This window comes from Schistocerca nitens, chromosome 9 (genome assembly GCF_023898315.1).
Source record: "Schistocerca nitens isolate TAMUIC-IGC-003100 chromosome 9, iqSchNite1.1, whole genome shotgun sequence".
Taxonomy (NCBI): domain Eukaryota; kingdom Metazoa; phylum Arthropoda; class Insecta; order Orthoptera; family Acrididae; genus Schistocerca; species Schistocerca nitens.
Window position 1 is genome coordinate 103,568,375 of NC_064622.1, and position 17,983 is coordinate 103,586,357.

Genomic DNA, 17,983 nt, shown 5'->3' on the forward strand with positions numbered 1-17,983 from the left:
CCCCCATAAATGACTTAATTTTGTTTCGATGTTCAACACAGTTATTGTGCAGTATTAGATGTAGTAAACCATAGCACGAAATTTTGAAGAGTTTGCAGAGGTAAAAGTCCTTAGCGTATCCTTTCCGTATGGTCGATTTTAGTTGCCATTAGAAATTTCAAAAAAATTGCATTCAAACGAATAAAATTCATGAAGTAAGACACTTCGATATTGTTTTTAAAATAAAGAAAATAATAAGCACCGATCAAGGCTTGAACTCAGAACCTTTCAATTGGCAGCCATACACTTTAACGATTTCGCTAACGCAGCTCGTCATTCTGTATGTCTCCCGGAGGATTTTAAAATGTCACGCAAAATACCGACAAACACTGTTGGTATGATTATGAATTACTCATGTTTCGTCGAAGTACAATAGGAAGTAAACAATGACCGCTATTCTTTATTGCGAAAAAGCGGTTAGTGAGAATGATACAAATACCTTTCCTTGCTATCGCCTGAATTAGGAGGCTTATTGCTTGTTTGGTTTAATTAATTAATAGAATATGAAGCAATTGGCATAAAGAATGCTTTTTCCAAACTTTCTATAAAAGAAAGTCTGCTATCAAGACATTGCTTTTGTTCAATTACTTTATTTATGACTGAACGTTTCTAAAACTGACGACACTCGTCCGTGCTCTGCACTGCAGTCGAGCTCTGGCAACGTCGTTCTCTGTTCATTGGCTGACTGTGTTTTGTGACGTCAGATGCGCAGAACGAACCTAAACTCGGCCGCCGTCATAAATGACGCACACTTTAACAGGTGTTCGGATGCTTTTGATCAGATAGTGTATTTTTCTGCTTCTTCAGTCTATGATTCCAGAATGCGTAGGTATCCTGCAGCTGTAGGTTTAAGATGGTTTATGGAACGTAGGAGAACAAATGAGCACCTGCATGGTGACAGCAGTGACATATACTGTTCCCAGCAGGAACGGATCATCAGGCAGCCAGACACTTTGTTAGGCAGTAACTGGTGGGGGGACAGTGGCCCACCACACAGCTCTCGCCGCCCTCGTACCGACTAACTCTCCCCTCACCCTCCACCCCTAGCAACTCCTTCCGGGGTGTGCTGCTGCCGACGACAAATCGAAAATCAATCCCTGGGGGAGGGGGGGGGGGGGAGAGGGTGGCGGGGTTGACGCGCTGCTCCCCGGCAGTTGCTCGCGAGAGCCATTCCCCCTCCCCCCCCTCCCAGAGCTGCCCTAGCGCCTCGCCTTTCTCCACCCTACCTCGCCTCGCCCTGCCTTCCTCAACGCCGCAAGTGGAGGCTGTCGCAGAGCGTCGTCTTGCCTGCTGGCGTTAGGGCTACGGCTAGGACTAGGGTTCCGCCCAATCAATTAGCCGCGCTGCTCGCCCTAACGCGACGCGTCTCCGATAGCGGGCCCTCTTTGAAGTACGCGCGCGGCTTTACTGCTGGCCGTAAAGAAACCTCCCCCAACCCGAAACCATGGGACCTTCAGTGTCTCGAGCAACTGTTCGTAGATTCAAAATTCCCATAACGAATTAAAAACGACTGTACTGTCGTAATCTACGTACTTACACTCTGCTACTGAACGCATTTAAAATCTGTCCGTGTAACTATAAAAAAAGTTATTTATTTCATAATAGCATATTATTAAATTAGTATTTTTGTCTCGCATATCTAGAGTCAGGAGATCTTTAAAGATGTAGAACATCATTAAAAAAAATGTGAAGTAAGAGGTTCGTATTACACATTAAAGAATAAAAAGAGACATCCTAATTTTCTGTCGGCAGATCCCAACTGATATGGTCCTCATGGATGTGGACCAAGCACAAAATTAAAAAAATCATGTAAGTGATAATAAAATTTCTAGCCACGCATCATCAAACTACTATTCGCAGCACTTATTCACGTTACGCATATTGTGGCACTTAAATTGTGCAAAAGTCTGATTTTACTTAACACCCACTTCAGTTGGTGTTCCTGATCTCTATATAGGGCTATAAAAGGCAATGTCCTGACTGACTGACTCACTGTAGCCCAGCCTAAACCGTCAAAGATAGAAACTTCACATTAGGAGAGGGAACTGGTCTTACACTGTAGGTATCGTTTAGTGAGGGACTCTTCGAAATTCCACTTACCTAAGGGGGTGAAGTAGGAGATAAGAGGATTTTTGAAAGTATGTCACTATTAAGCCAATTTTGAAGTTAGAAGCACGAAAGTTGTTATTTGGTTCCTCATTCAGAAATAATGATGATTTAAAAAAATACACGCTTCAGTACCTTTGGAAATTCAACTACTAAGCGGTTAGCTAGCTGGCGATTTAAAGTATTAATATGGCATTTTAAAGCTACGTCTGCGAAAACTGAAAATTGGGATTTGTCTTCACGGTTCGATACTTTTTTTCTTTTCTTATAATTCAACTACTAAGGGGGAAAAATAGGGGATGGACATTTGTAAGAAAATATTTAATTGTGAATGCGTTTCTAAGGTAGATCTACGAAAATTTGTATTTGACTTCTGTGCAAAAAAAAAAAAGTGTTCCATTGTTTTAGAAAATTAAATACCTAATGGAGATAAACAGAGGATTAAAATTTTTATGAAAATATTTTGCTATATTAAAACATTTTTAAAGCTAAACATACGACATTTTGTAGTTGACACCAAGAGAAAAAAAAAAATGGTTCAAATGGCTCTGAGCACTATGGGACTCAACTACTGTGGTCATTAGTCCCCTAGAACTTAGAACTACTTAAACCTAACTAACCTAAGGACATCACACACATCCATGCCCGAGGCAGGATTCGAACCTGCGACCGTAGCAGTCGCACGGTTCCGGACTGCGCGCCTAGAACCGCGAGACCACCGCGGCCGGCACCAAGAGAAACATGTGTTACGGGAGGAAAGTTTCTATAAAAATATCACCACAAGAATTCATAATACAGGATTAACGAAGATCTGCGCCTCTGGATGTCACAATAGGTTTTTGGTCGGAAGTACAATCGGAAAAGACCGTGCTTCTACGGCTTTAATTAGCGTGCAAAGTTTCGAAGATATTGTAGTTTGTAAACACCATAAAAATCCGATTAAAACAAAAAAAAAAAAAAGACCTGTGCAGCCCACGCAGTCAACACGAGCAAAGCAGCGGTTGCTAAGCTAGTCACATACAGGGTGAATCACCTAAAACTAGCACTGCAGATATTGTGGAAAAGGAAAGTGCTACTGAAGTGCGGCTTTCACAGAATGGATTGGTAGTTACGGGCTCGTATTGTTAGCCAATACACAATTTGTAATAATACTTAGAAAGTGTATTTTTTACAAACATGACTTTTGTAAATGGAACAATGGCTATTGACATTAACAAATTGAAAGTAGCGTAAATTTGAATGTCAGTGGTGTTCGTTGCAGGGTTCTAGTGCGAACCGTTTACGAGATATCGTGTTGTGGAAACTTTCCACACTGAGATTTGTTTGTGCCATCCAATCTGCGTAGCTGCTAGATACGATGTTTTTATGTTTGCTTACAGTGCGCTTGTGTGTCAGTTGAGTGCACTGTGAGTTGCTAGTCAGTTGATGTTTGACAGTCTAAGCAGAAGGTCGTGAGTGGACTATGGGAATTACCAGTGCAGAAAAAGCCGACCTGCTCGTGGCCTATGGAGAGTGTATGAAGAATGCAGTTCCTTCTCTCACAGTGTATACGGAAAGATATCCCAATAGACGCCAACCATCTCGACAGTTATTTATCAAACTCATGAACCAGTTACGTGAAAGTGGTAGTGTGACATCTAGACAACGTAACAGAAGGAAACAAGTGACGACGAGAGGGGGAAATAAATGTTCTTGCTCCTGTTGCAGTTGATCCGCACGTTAGCTCCTGCACAATTGCACGAGGAAGTAGTATCAGTCTGCCAAGTCTCCTACGCATTGTCCATCGACACAGGTTTCATCCCTATCACATCTCTCTCCATCAAGAGCTGTACGGAAATGATTTTGAGGATAGGTTAGCTTCTGTAGACGGGCATTAAGATAGGATACTCTAAATGTCTCACGTATCTTGTTTAGTGATGAAGCCACGTTTATCAACCACGACCAGGTAAAAATTCGAAATATGCATTGTTGGTCTGTTGACAATTCCCACTGGCTTCGTCAGGTGGAACTTCAGCGTCCATGGAATGTAAACGTGTGATGTGGGATGGTGAACCGTCAGGTCATAGGCCCCTTTTCCACTGAACGGGTATGAGTATCGCAGCCTCCTGACAATCTTCCACGGATGGTAGAAGACGTTCCTCTGCCGATAGGAGGAACCGGTGGTGCCAACAAGGTGGCTGTCCAGCCCATAGAGCACGAAGAACTACAGCGTGTCTTCACGACTTGTTTCCAAAGCGTTGGATTGGACGCTGAGAGCCTGTAACCTGCCGGCCCGTTCCCCGGATTTGACGCCTGCAGTCTTTTTGTGTGGGGAAAGCAGAAAGACGCTGTCCCCATGAACATACAAACCACACCCGATGCTATGCAATGAGGTATCACTTCAGTCTGCTAGGAGATCTACACTGAAATGCTGGCACGTATGAGGCAGTCGTTCCATATCAAATTGGAGGCTTGTATTGCCGCTTGTGGTCAGTTGTTTCGTTACTGGTCAGAATATACATAAACTAGTGTATGCACTTGGGTTGTTCTTTAGTGTGTACTACCGCAGGTACTGTTCAAGTGTCGACGTGATAAGTTTTCAAAATAGGATATCTCGTAAACCAATCGCACTAGAATCCTGCTGAAAAACTCCACTGACATTCTAATGTACCCTACTTTTTGTTTTTAGTGTCAATAGGCATTGTTCCATTCAAAAAATGTATGTTTGCACAAAGTGTACACTTTCTAAGTATTGTAACTATATGTTGATTGGCTAATAATAAGAGCCTCTGACTGCGAAAACTGCACATCAATAGCTGTTTCCATTTCTGCAATACTTGCGGTGCAAGTTTTAGGTGATTTACCCTGTACGTAGGAACTCGTGCTACTAACAGATCCATCGGTGGAGGAGAATGAGTTGGCTCGATGCAAATCCGTTAGGTTACTCTTACACCGAACTGTATTAGTATCTGAACGTTCCATGACTTCTGGAAAGTTATTGAGAATGTGTGTTCTGCAATAATGGACACCTTTCCTGGACCAAAGTAGGTGATCTGAAGTAATGTGGATAATCCTTAATTACAGTTTTGGCTCGACGAGATGAGCTGTTGGTTTGGAAAAGAGATGCATTACTATCACAAATTTGCTTAAGGAATTAATATATGTGGTAGCAGTGGCTATCCCTAGTTCCCCGAACAGACCTTTGCAGAAAATCGTATAAGACGCTTTTAGACTCGGAGAAACTTAGCTTGACGAGTCACCCCCAAATAATGTGATACCGTGTGACATTGTTACATCAAACTAAGCGAAGTATATTGTAAATTCAAGAATTTAACATTGTCAGTGCCTTTACGTGCTTGTTTTCATGTTTTATACACATGTTTGGAAGGTGGGAAACCTCTTACAATTTTTGAACTATGTGTAGTGTGCCTTTCAAAGCTGAAAACCTACTGTTTCGTCTTTAATACAAATCCTGGTCGCAAAACCAACTAATAGTATCGAGCATCTAACAAGTTTAAAACACCTTGTAGTGGAATAAGCTTGATGGAGTTAAAACTTCTGCATGCAGCTCCAGCCCAGCTTCCTTACCTGTCGCCTTAGAAATTAAGATGAGCGATGAAATTCCAGCCCTGGTAGTAATCATGGAACGTTGCGCAACGGAAACGAATTGTAGCGGGTAGGATACTGGTGGATCGCTTTAGCGTCGCAAATGAGCTTTATTCCGTAACACACGATCAAGTAGTCGAAAACAGTTCAACGACAAGAAGACGAGATGACAAACAATGAATGATTACCAGCATGTCACACAACAAGGTAGGGTCCCCATAACACAATAGCTCGGTATGACATCAGGAATTCACTCGTGTACGGGGAAACAATAAGGAATTGGCTACCCAGTAGGCAACGTTATTATCCTCTCGCACATCTTGCAGACAGACTTGAGAGACATTCCTCCCTGCTAACAACCAACCACTGTTTGAAGCACTTGTGGCAGAGTGATGAAAATGTACGGCCTAGCGCGGAATAGATCACCATCGATACCTAGGCGGTATCCAATGTCATTATGAGTCGTTACAACGACCCAAAACTGCCGTCTAATTACACTCCAAGGACGCTGACGTTCCATCTGACGAAGCCAATGATGATTGTCAACAGACCGATAATGCATATTTCCGTGGTTTACCTGGCCATGACTGGTAAACGTGGCTTCATCTCTAAACAAGGTGCATGAGACATATTTTTTTTCATCACTCTTCTGACTGGTCTGATGCGGCCCGCCACGAATTCCTCTCGTGTGCCAACCTCTTCATCTCAGAGTAGCACTTGCAACTTACGTCCTCAATTATTTGCCAGATGTATTCCAATCTCTGTCTTCCTCTACAGTTTTTATCCTCTGCAGCTCTCTCTAGCACAATAGAAGTTATTCCGTGATGTCTTAACAGATGTCCTACCATCCTGTCTCTTTTCCTTGTCGGTGTTTTCCACATATTCCTTTACTCTACGTTCGTCTGTAGCACCACATCTCAAATTCTTCGATTCGCTTCTGTTCCAGTTTTGCCACAGTCCATACTTGACAACCATGCAATGCTGTGCTCCAAACATACATTCTGAGAAATTTCTTCCTCAAATGAAGGCCTATGTTTGATACGAGTAGACTTCTCTTGGCGAGGAATGTCCCTTTTGCAAGTGCTAGTCTGCTTTAGATGTCCTGCTTGCTCCCTCCGTTATTGGTTATTTTGCTGCCTCGGTAGTAGAATTCCTTAAGGTCATCTAGTTCGTGACCATCAATCCTGATGTTAAGTTCGTCTCTGTTCTCATTTCTGCTATTTCACATTAGTTTCATCTTTCTCCAATTGACACTCAATCCATATTCTGTGCTCATTAGATATTCTGTGCTCATTAGACTGTTCATTCTATTCAGCAGATCATGTAATTACTCTTCATTTTCACTCAGGATAGCAATGTCATCACCAACAGTGAATCGTATAACTGATATTCTTTCACCTTAAATATTAATTCGACTCCTGCTCTTTTATTTCCGTCACTGCTTATTCCATGTACAGACTGAAGAGTAGGGGCGAAAGACTGCATTCCTGTCTTACACCTTTTGTAATCCGAGCACTTCGTTCTTGGTCGTCCACTCCTACTGTTCCCTTTTGACTCTTGTACATAATCTATATTACCCGTCTCTCCCTATAGCTTCATTCTATTTTTCTTAGAATTTCAAACATCTTGCACTATTTTACATTGTCGACCGCTTTCCCCAAGTCGACAAGTCCTATGAACGTGTCTTGATTTTTCTTTTGTCTTGCCTGCATTATCAACTGCAACGTCAGAATGGCCTCTCTGGTGCCTTTACCTTTTCTAAAGCCGAACTGATTGTCATCTACCACATCCTCAGTTTTCTTTTCCATTCTTCTGTATACTATTATCGTCAGCAACTTGGATGCATGAGCTGTTAAGCTGATTGGAAGATAATTCTCCCACTGCATTAAAGACGCGTAACATGTATCCACGGGACATGTGTCATGATGGTCTCTCCATTGGCAAAAGGTTCCGGAATAGTAGCCCATTCGAATCTCCGGGAGGGGACTGCCAATGGGAAGGTACCATGAGGAAGAGAGTGAACATCTGGAGTATCTCGTTTTAATGCATCAAGTAAGTATTTATTTACCTCCACGATGCGTTTCACCTCCATCATCAGGTCGATTTGCATTTGTTAGTATGACATGTTTTTGTTGTGATACGAGTTTTTGGAGGAACTCTCTCCATTGGTCACAGGTTCCTGTCACTGCCGTAATACATAACATGTATACACATATAAATATGACAGTGTACATGTGATGTATTACGGCAGTGAAAGGAATCTGTGACCAATGAAGACAGTGCCACAAGTTCCTCCAAAAAACCGTAACACAACGCACCCACACATGTCACACTATCAAACGTAAATCCACCTGATGATGGAGGTTTAAACCTTTGAAACGCGTCGTGGAGATAAGTAAACAGTGACTGGTAACAGTAATCGTGTTGTTTCATTTAATATCAATAATAGTCACGGTAAAGCCTAACCTAAAGTGTTCGCATCAAGTGAGCATAAACGAGAACGACGAGAAGGCGACCTATCACAGCCTAACGTCGCTCCTCCCTCGAAGAACTGGAGACACCGCGCACTTACCGGCAGCATTCAGACGCCACGCCAGCACTCATGCCTCGCTGTCCATCTGGGGCCCGTACTCACCCCTCGCTGTCTGGGAAGCACAGGGGGGGGGGGGGTGTCCTCAGCAGTGGGGGAAAGCAAAATACCCTGGAAATGACCAATCGTATTCTCCTCCTCCTGCCGTAACTTTCTATCCTTTACTCTGTCTTCTGCCAGCACCACCCTTTTGGAAGTGCTACGGTCGCATCCACAGAGTGAGGGTAAAAGCGCGTTAGATTTTAAAATATCCAGTCATCCAACTGCTTACAACTCTGCGTCCCCCTGCCTATCTCAGTCCTGACGATCTTCGTCGTTCCTGAAACGGCGCTCGGTCGCAGGTATGCAGGGGAGACATTTGGTAGATTTGAAAACTTGGGTCATGGACCGTGTGAGGCATGTTTCGCTGCTCTGTTTTTGCCCTGCACTTCTCTGTAATCTCAAAAACTGCCTTTCTCTATAGGATCGTGATGAGAAGTTTGCGTATGAATTTTGAAAACGCCAGCGTTTCTCTTGTTAGATTCCGTGTTTTGCCATTACCCTCACACAAGGACCTCTTTCTCACTTCCAACGTAACATTCTCTCTCCTATGGTGCAGAGTTTTCTGTCTTCCTCATGCAAGGCACGTCTTTGTCACACTTAAAGCAACGTTCTCTTTCGGGCCGCGGGAAGTTGTTTCGCTACCATTTCAAAAATCAAAAGGGACGCTCTCACCCGTACCGGACCTTCCCTTCCCTCACCACCATGATACGTTAATTCCCAACTACCTAGCCAATCGTATATGGAATAAGGAATGAAGTAGTAAAATGACATAAAACAGTCAGACACATCTTCCTTCCAGCAGGTTTTAAAGCACTCACACCAAGATGAAATTAACAAGGCAGACTCTGGTGTGACACACAGGAGGCACGTTTCGTAAATCTACCGGGGGCGTTCAGTAAGTAATGGAACACTTTTTTCTCTACCTGTTTCAGTTGGAAGAATGCAGAAATTGTTGTGGAACGTCGTGGAATATTCCCACTTCATCCCCTGCTGTTTCATGAAGTTCCTACAGCTGGCGGCGCTATGCGTAGCCTTCAAAATGGCGTCTGTAACGGAGACGCGTTCCAAGCAGTGTTTCTTTTAGCTCCAAACCAGAGCATCACAGCTTACAGAATGTCTACGGACACCTGGCAGTGAATAAAATCAGGGTGAGTCGCTGGGTGAGGCGTCTGTCATCACTGCAACAAGGTCGGGCAAACCTGTCCGATCTCCCGCGTGGCCACCGGGCGCAGGCAGCTGTACTACCTGCATTGTTGGAACGTCTGGACACTCTCATTCATCTACATCTACACCTACGTGATTACTCTCCTATTCATAATAAAGTGCCTGGCAGAGGGTTCAATGAACCACCTTCAAGCTCTCTCTGTACCGTTCCACTCTCGAACAGCATGCGGGAAAAATGAGCACTTAAATTTTTCTGTGCGAGCCCTGATTTCTCTTATTTTATCGTGATGATAATTTCTCCCTATGTAGGTGGGTGGCAACAGAATGTTTTCGCAATCGTAGGAGAAAACTGGTGACTGAATTTCATGAGAAGATCCCGTCACAACGAAAAACGCCTTTATTTTAATGATTGCCACTCCAATTCACGTATCATGTCTGTGACACCATCCCCCTATTTCGCGATAATACAAAACGAGCTACCCTTCTTTGTACTGTTTCGATGTCATCCGCCAGATCCACCTGATGCGGATCCCACAATGCACAGCAATACTCCAGAATAGGTCGGACAAGCGTCATGTAAGCAGTCTCTTTAGTAGACCTGCTGCACCTTCTAAGTGTTCTGCCAATGAATCACAGTCTTTGGTTTGCTCTACCCACTATATTATCTATGTGATCGTTCCAGTTTAGGTTATTTGTAATTGTAATCCCTCGGTATTTAACTGAATTTACAGCCTTCTGATATGTGTGACTTATCGCGTAATCTGATGACTTTACAAGACGGTAAATGACACCATCATGTGCAGACAATTTAAGACGGCTACTCAGATTGTCTCCTATGTCGTTAATATAGATCAGGAACAATAGAGGGCCTATAACACTTTGTTGGGGAAGGCCGGATATTACTTCTGTTTTACTCGATGACTTTCCGTCTATTACTACGAACTGTGACCTGTCTGACAGGAAATCACGAATCTAGTCGCACAACTGAGACGATTCTCCGTAGGCACGCAGTTTGGTTAGAAGACGCTTATGTGGTACGATGTAGAAAGCCTTCTGGAAATCTAAAAATATGGAATCAGTTTGACATCCCCTGTCGATAGCACTTATTACTTCATGAGTGTCAAGAGCTAGTTGTGTTTCACAAGAACTATATTTTCTGAATCCGTGTTGACTATGTGTCAATAAATCGTTTTCTTCGAGGTACTTCATAATGTTCGAATACAGTATATGTTCCAAAACCCTACTGCAAATCGACGTTAGTGATATAGGCCTGTAATTCAGCGGATTACTCCTACGTCCCTTTCTGGGTATTGGTGTGACTTGATCAATTTTCCAGTCTTTAGGTACGGATCTTTCTGTGAGCGAGTGGTTGTATGTAATTGCTAAATATGGAGCTATTCTATCAGCATACTCTGAGACGAACCTGACTGGTATACAATCTGGACCGAAGGCCTTGCCTTTATTAAATGATTTAAACTGCTTTGTTACACCGAGGATATCTACTTCTATGTTTCTCATCTTGGCAGTTGTTCTTGACTGGAATTCAGGAATATTCACTTCGTCTTCTTTGGTGAATGAGTTTCGGAGAACCGTGTTTAATAACTCTGCTTTAGTGGCACTGTCATCAGTGCCCGGAAACCCACCACCCGATGGCGCAAGTCACGGAATCTGCAGCCTACACGGTCACAGAACTGCCTGAGCCTCTGATTCAGACCCTCCACGCAGCTCTGCACCAAAGGACGACAGTCGGTTCTATCGACGATGCTGCAGATGACGAGCTTCGCCTTAATCTCGGAAGCAAGACTGGCAGTCTTTACCGTTTCCACTAGCGGCCAGAATTCAGGTGATCGACGGATCACAATCCAACACCTGGCTACACAACGGTAGTAAAAAGTGTGTGCCGTAGTTGGGGTACTCAAAGTAGTGTGCTTGCTGGGTTGCTCACCGCTTAAGAGACGACCATAAAGAGTAACAAAGGATCATCTGTGCCGAATTGCTTGCGCGTTACGACGCTCATCGCGACAATTTTTGGTCGAGCATTGTCACAGGCGATGAAACACGGGTTCATTGTAGTGTCGGCAGACTTGCCAACACTACGCACACTAATTGAAAGAGGCGGCCAAGATGCACGCGCTAACTCACGAAGGATGGAGTGAGGTCTGAAACAGGATACGTAATGAATGCTATAAAGAAAAGTACGTAGCTTCTGGACTACTTAACTTTAATCCATCCTGTATACAGCATTCTTGATGATACATCTGGAGATTGTGGCGATACAAGTGAGGCTCTTTAGATACAAGCAATGTTACAAATGGCGCCTTGCTAGGTCGTAGCCATTAACTTAGCTGAAGGCTATTCTAACTGTCTCTCGGCAAATGAGAGAAAGGCTTCGTCAGTGCGGTCGCTAACAAAGTCGTCGTACAACTGGGGCGAGTGCTAGTACGTCTCTCGAGACCTGCCGTGTGGTGGCGCTCGGTCTGCGATTACTGTCAGTGGCGACACGCGGGTCCGACATGTACTAATGGACCGCGGCCGATTTAAAGCTACCACCTAGCAAGTGTGGTGTCTGGCGGTGACACCACATTCATCAGCTCGAATTGGGAAAAAAACGTAAATCCTTGGAGTGGCGCCGCATCACCCCCCCCCCCCCCCCCCTGGGAAGAAAAAGATCAAAGCCGCACCCTCAGCCGGCAGTCATGGCGACGAACTTCTAGGATCCGAATGTCTGCCATCATAGGGAAACAGTAATCTCTGAAGTGTATTGTGCTACCCTCAGCAAACTGAAGAAATTTGGGTGTGTTCATTGCCACAAAAATACAAACTCATTTCTCCTTCTCCGTGACAACGCAAGCCCTCAAACTCGTCAGCACACCCCAGAGGAGTTCACAAAACTTCGTTGGACTGTTCTTCCTCATCTACCGTACAGCCCGGGTCTCGCACCTTCCGACTTCAATCTGTTTGGCCCAATGAAGGATGAATGCCGCGGGAACCAGAACGTGGACGATGGGGAAGTTACTGACGCAGCAAGACGTGGACTCTGTGCCAGCACACCCACCGTCGTCGTGACTGCACAGATATCGCAACGACTGTTCGCCCCGGCAGCGGAGCTGATCTCAAAAGTTTGTGTATATATTGTCCCAGCTAGTTAAGAACCATTCCCTGCCATGTGAGTCGGGCATAAAACATCTCTGAATCACGTTGTGAATCTAGTCGTGTTGAAACGTCCCCTTAGAACAATTATAAATGACTGTGCTTAAACTGACACACAATATTTTTTTTAGCGTAACGCATTCTGACTTTCAGTAATCCCTACAAGAGAATGGCCCGGACTAAATTAACCTATACGTTTCACAAATCACTTACCTCACAAAAATCTTCGTTACTCGAACTGCTGCAATACAGCGAGCGCTACTACTGCCAGCTAAATGAAAGATTCAAACTCAGGAAGGCACTAACTACTGATAGGCATAGTTAGCAAATGAAAGATTTTAATAGAGAACAAACAGTGTATTTACCCTAATAGTCATAATATATATAGCAGTTCATGACATCCATTCTTACAAATGTACTGTTTCTGATGGACACACCTCCAGATTATCCATTCTCAAAAATCGGCCATCTCACTTCCCCACATCCACCACTGCTGGCGGCTCGCCTCCAACTGCGCAACGCTACGCACTGTTAACATCCAGCTGCCCAACATTACAATGGCAGACAACAATGCAAACTAGCCACAGACTGCACACAGCACAGCCAGTGATTTTCATACAGAGCGCTATGTGGCGTTACCAATAAGAAAACCTAAACAGCCTACTTACAGTGTGAACTAGCAGTTGAAAATTGATCGCATTTTTCCAGAGAAAATTCATACACTTTCAACCACGACGGATCCAAAGACAGTTTTGTGTTTTATTACTCGGGGTAAGATATCATTTGAGTTCCAGTCTATTTCTACTAATTTGTATCCCTGAGTAATTGGATTTAGTTACTTTGGCAGTCTGTATGCATTCGTCGAATCCTATTAAATATGTTTGTAATAGGTTTATCAGCATCCTTCAATAACCCTTGAATGTTCACAGACAGTATTGTGTATGTACTAACTGATTGTGGAATTTAGTAAACACTGGGAATGTCTCGTATATTTATGTTTCATTGACACAATTAAGTTCTTAAATTAATAAGAGATGGCACTGGGGGATCAATGAAAGGAGAGTTAATCCTGTAGTTGAATTCTTTTATCTTGGCGGCTCGCGCATGCCCGCCCAGACGCGGGAGATTGCTGTGTTGCCAGTTGCACACGACGCACGCGCCAAGAGAAGCAGCGCCATCGTATAGTATAGTTCGCAAGCTTACGTTTAGGGGGGAGCGCGCAGTTTATGAAGTAAAGCCACCACGGCCGCATTAACCCTTTCGCTGCTACAGAGACGTGCTCCCCGCATTCTGCGCTGTGCGCGATTTTGTCACTGCACTGCTCGCCTGTGCTGACACATGGTGTTTCCGACTGCTTTGACACACTTATCGTTCGATTCCACAAAAACTATTTGGCCCAAAAATTAGATTTTTACACATCTTCTTGACTGATACCTTCCCCCCACTTCCTTTGACTGATTGAAGTGCTTTAAAATAAAGCCAAACGTGCCCGGTGTAAATAAAACTTTTATTACAGTCGCGAAAGACGGAATATTTCTCAATATTACATACGACACCTATGTGGTACTTAAATTAAATGAGATATTGTTATACAGTAAATTTTATATGAAATTTAGGTACCTTGTCCACATTTCATTCTCAACATTGTGGCAACTAAAATCGACCATACGGAAAGTATACGCTATGGACTTTTACCTCTGCAAACTCTTCAAAATTTCGTGCAATGGTTTACTACATTTAATGCTGCACAATAACTGGGTTGAACATCGAAACAAAATTAAGTCATTTATGGGGGGAAGGTATCAGTCAAGAAGATGTGTAAAAATCTAATTTTTGGGCCAAATAGTTTTTGTGAAATCGAATGATAAGTGTGTCAAAGCAGTGGGAAGACCATGTGTCTGCACAGGCGAGCAGTGCAGTGATGACAAAATCGCGCACAGCGCGGAATGCGGGGAGCACGTGACTGCAGCAGCGAAAGGGTTAATGAAGAGACAAAGCACTAGAAATTTCAAAAAATTGCATTCAAACGAATAAAATTCGTGAAGTAAGACACTTCGATATAGTTTTTTAATAAAGAAAATATTTAGCATCGCACAAGGTTGTTTTTTTTTTTTTTGTTCGTTATTGATCGTTGTGTTTGGTCGTTGCGGACGTCACAAGACAGCCTGTTCAAGTTTGGTGGTTGATCCTTCCACTCAGTTTTTTTATTACAGAGGCCAACCAGCTCTCTGCCCAAACACGTTGAACTACCATGCTGGCATGTTTGAACTATATACCTTTCACTTACTAACCCAACGCCTTAACCGTTATGCTAGCGCAACTCGTCCTGCAATGTCTCTCCATAAGGACTTTAACAGGTCACGCAAAATTCTGACAAACACTGTTGGTATGCCTATGAATTACTCGCACTTCGTCGAGGTACAATAGGAAATAAACAATTACCGCTGTTCTTTATTGCGAAAAAGTGGTCCGTGAAATTGATACAAACACCTTTCCTTGCTATCGCCTGAATTAAGAGTCTTATTGCTTGTTTGGTTTAATTAATTAATAGAAAATGAAGCAATTGGTATAAAGAATGGTTTTTCCAAACTTTCAAAAAACAAAGTCTGCTATCAAGACATTGCTTTTGTTCTATTACTTTATTTATGACTGAACGTTTCTAAAACTGAAGACACTCGTCCGTGCTCTGCTCTGCAGTCGAGATCTGGCAACGTCGTTCTGTTTTCATTGGCTGACCGTATTTTTTGACGTCAGATGCACAGAACGAACCTAAACTCGGCCGCCAACATAAATGACGCGCACTTTAGTATGTATTGTTTTGGTATGATAACAGTCAGTCGGTACTACATTCCTTCGTGTACCTATCACCAAAGATATGCTTTCCCATGAAACTGTTCTATGCCTTTAATATCCGATAAATTATAAGTATGTCTCTGAGCATTACAATGTCTAAGCTTCTCAGTTCTCACGACACGATATTAATTGTGGGTTCGAATCCGTTCATGTCTGTTCAGCACAAGTTTAGTCTTTTAACGAGATACTAGTGTGATAAGGCCCAAACTATTTTCTGTCCCAGTACTCTTTAATAATTCGCATACAGCGAATAAAGTCCTAATTCAACATAAAAGTTTCCGTATTGTCAATAAATCTCTTCACAATCGTAAGTATACGATCGTAGCATTTCGTTTAACACGCACAATCACCATTCACTTGAATATCAATGTTCGTACACCCAGTCACCTCTAATTGACTCTGTCTCTGATTTTATCTCAAAATAATCTATTCTCCACCACTCCAATGTCTAATCCAGTTCTAAGAATGCAATTTAATTAGGCTTCTAATCCCAAAATTCCGACTACCATGGAAGAACTGCGAACACACTCGCTACCGCTGAAAACAAAAACTCAAGAGACCTAACAATACTCCGCATTGGTTTATATATTATATTCAAAACAAAACGCAGCTCTGTTGTGTCTTCCTTGTATTCCCTTTCTACTACTCTGCGTTACTCTATTTCGAATATGTACTCTTTGTAAAATTTTAACTAACTTTTACTTCGAAATACTACTACCGTTTTTTGGCTCTTAGATCATTTCGTATTACAGAATTTAATCTAATACTCGTTTCTGTACAACCACTCTCTAAAGAGCGGTTACAGCTCCGACGTCGACCAGTAGAGTGGTAACATGCGGGCATACAAGTCGTCCCAGTAAAGTGGAGTAAAGCCGTCAAATTCAACGGAGATTATGTTGAAAAATAGGATTTTATAGCCAAAAGAATGGGGAATAATGACGTGTATTGGAATCCTCAACAAAACAAACCTGCTTTCAGAAAAAAAATGTGTTGCATTACTTACTGAACACCTCTCGTATATGAAACGGACTAACAGTCGTCTTTCAAAGTTAAGTGAGAAGGGTTAGCTCGGAGCCATTTCTTAATGACCATGTAGATTTTATTAACTGGTCTCTCTAGACCTATCTAGAGATACATCCCATTCCTTGGATGAGAGGTATCACGTCCTTAAATACATGTGTCAGCGAAAAGACGTTCGTGACTGAGAGTAGTCGGTAAGTGGTGAGCTTTAAATCGTAGGTGCTGATATCGGAGTGAACGATGCAGTGACTGTACGGATGTTGGTACCAGTCAGATGATCCTAACTGCTGAGGTGGAGACGGGCGATCCATGGAGCGGGTGATGTGGAGTAAAGTGCTCCATGACATCTAAAAACGTAAAATGTCAACGATAATTGTTGTTTTTGTTGTTGTGGTCTTCAGTTCTCAGACTGGTTTGATGCAGCTCTCCATGCTACTCTATCCTGTGCAAGCTTCTTCATCTCCCAGTACCTACTGCAACCTACATCCTTCTGAATCTGCTTAGTGTATTCATCTCTTGGTCTCCCTCTTCGATTTTTACCCTCCACGCTGCCCTCCAATACTAAATTGGTGATCCCTCGATGTCTCAGAACATGTCCTACCAACCGATCCCTTCTTCTAGTCAAGTTGTGCCACAAGCTCCTCTTCTCCCCAATTCTGTTCAATACCTCCTCATTAGTTATGTGGTCTACCCATCTAATCTTCAGCATTCTTCTGTAGCACCACATTTCGAAAGCTTCTATTCTCTTCTTGTCCAAGCTATTTATCATCCATGTTTCACTTCCATACATGGCTAAACTCCATACAAATACTTTCAGAAACGACTTCCTGACATTTAAATCTATACTCGATGTTAACAAATTTCTCTTCTTCAGAAACGCTTTCCTTGCCATTGCCAGTCTACATTTTATACCCTCTCTACTTCGATCATCGTCAATTATTTTGCTCCCCAAAGAGCAAAACTCCTTTACTACTTTAAGTGTCTAATTTCCTAATCTAACTCCCTCAGCATTATCCGACTTAATTCGACTACATTCCATTATCCTCGTTTTGGTTTTGTCGATGTTCATCTTATACCCTCCTTTCAAGACACTGTCCATTCCGTTCAACTGCTCTTCCAAGTCCTTTGCTGTCTCTGACAGAATTACAATGTCATCGGCGAACCTCAAAGTTTTTATTTCTTCTCACTGGATTTTAATAACTACTCCAATTTTTTCTTTTGTTTCCTTTACTGCTTGCTCAATATACAGATTGAATAACATCGGGGATAGGTTACAACCCTGTCTCACTCCCCTCCCAACCACTGCTTCCCTTTCATACCCCTCGACTCTTATAACTGCCATCTGGTTTCTGTACCCTTTCGCTCCCTATATTTTACCCCTGCCACCTTCAGAATTTGAAAGAGAGTATTCCAGTCAACATTGTCAAAAGCTTT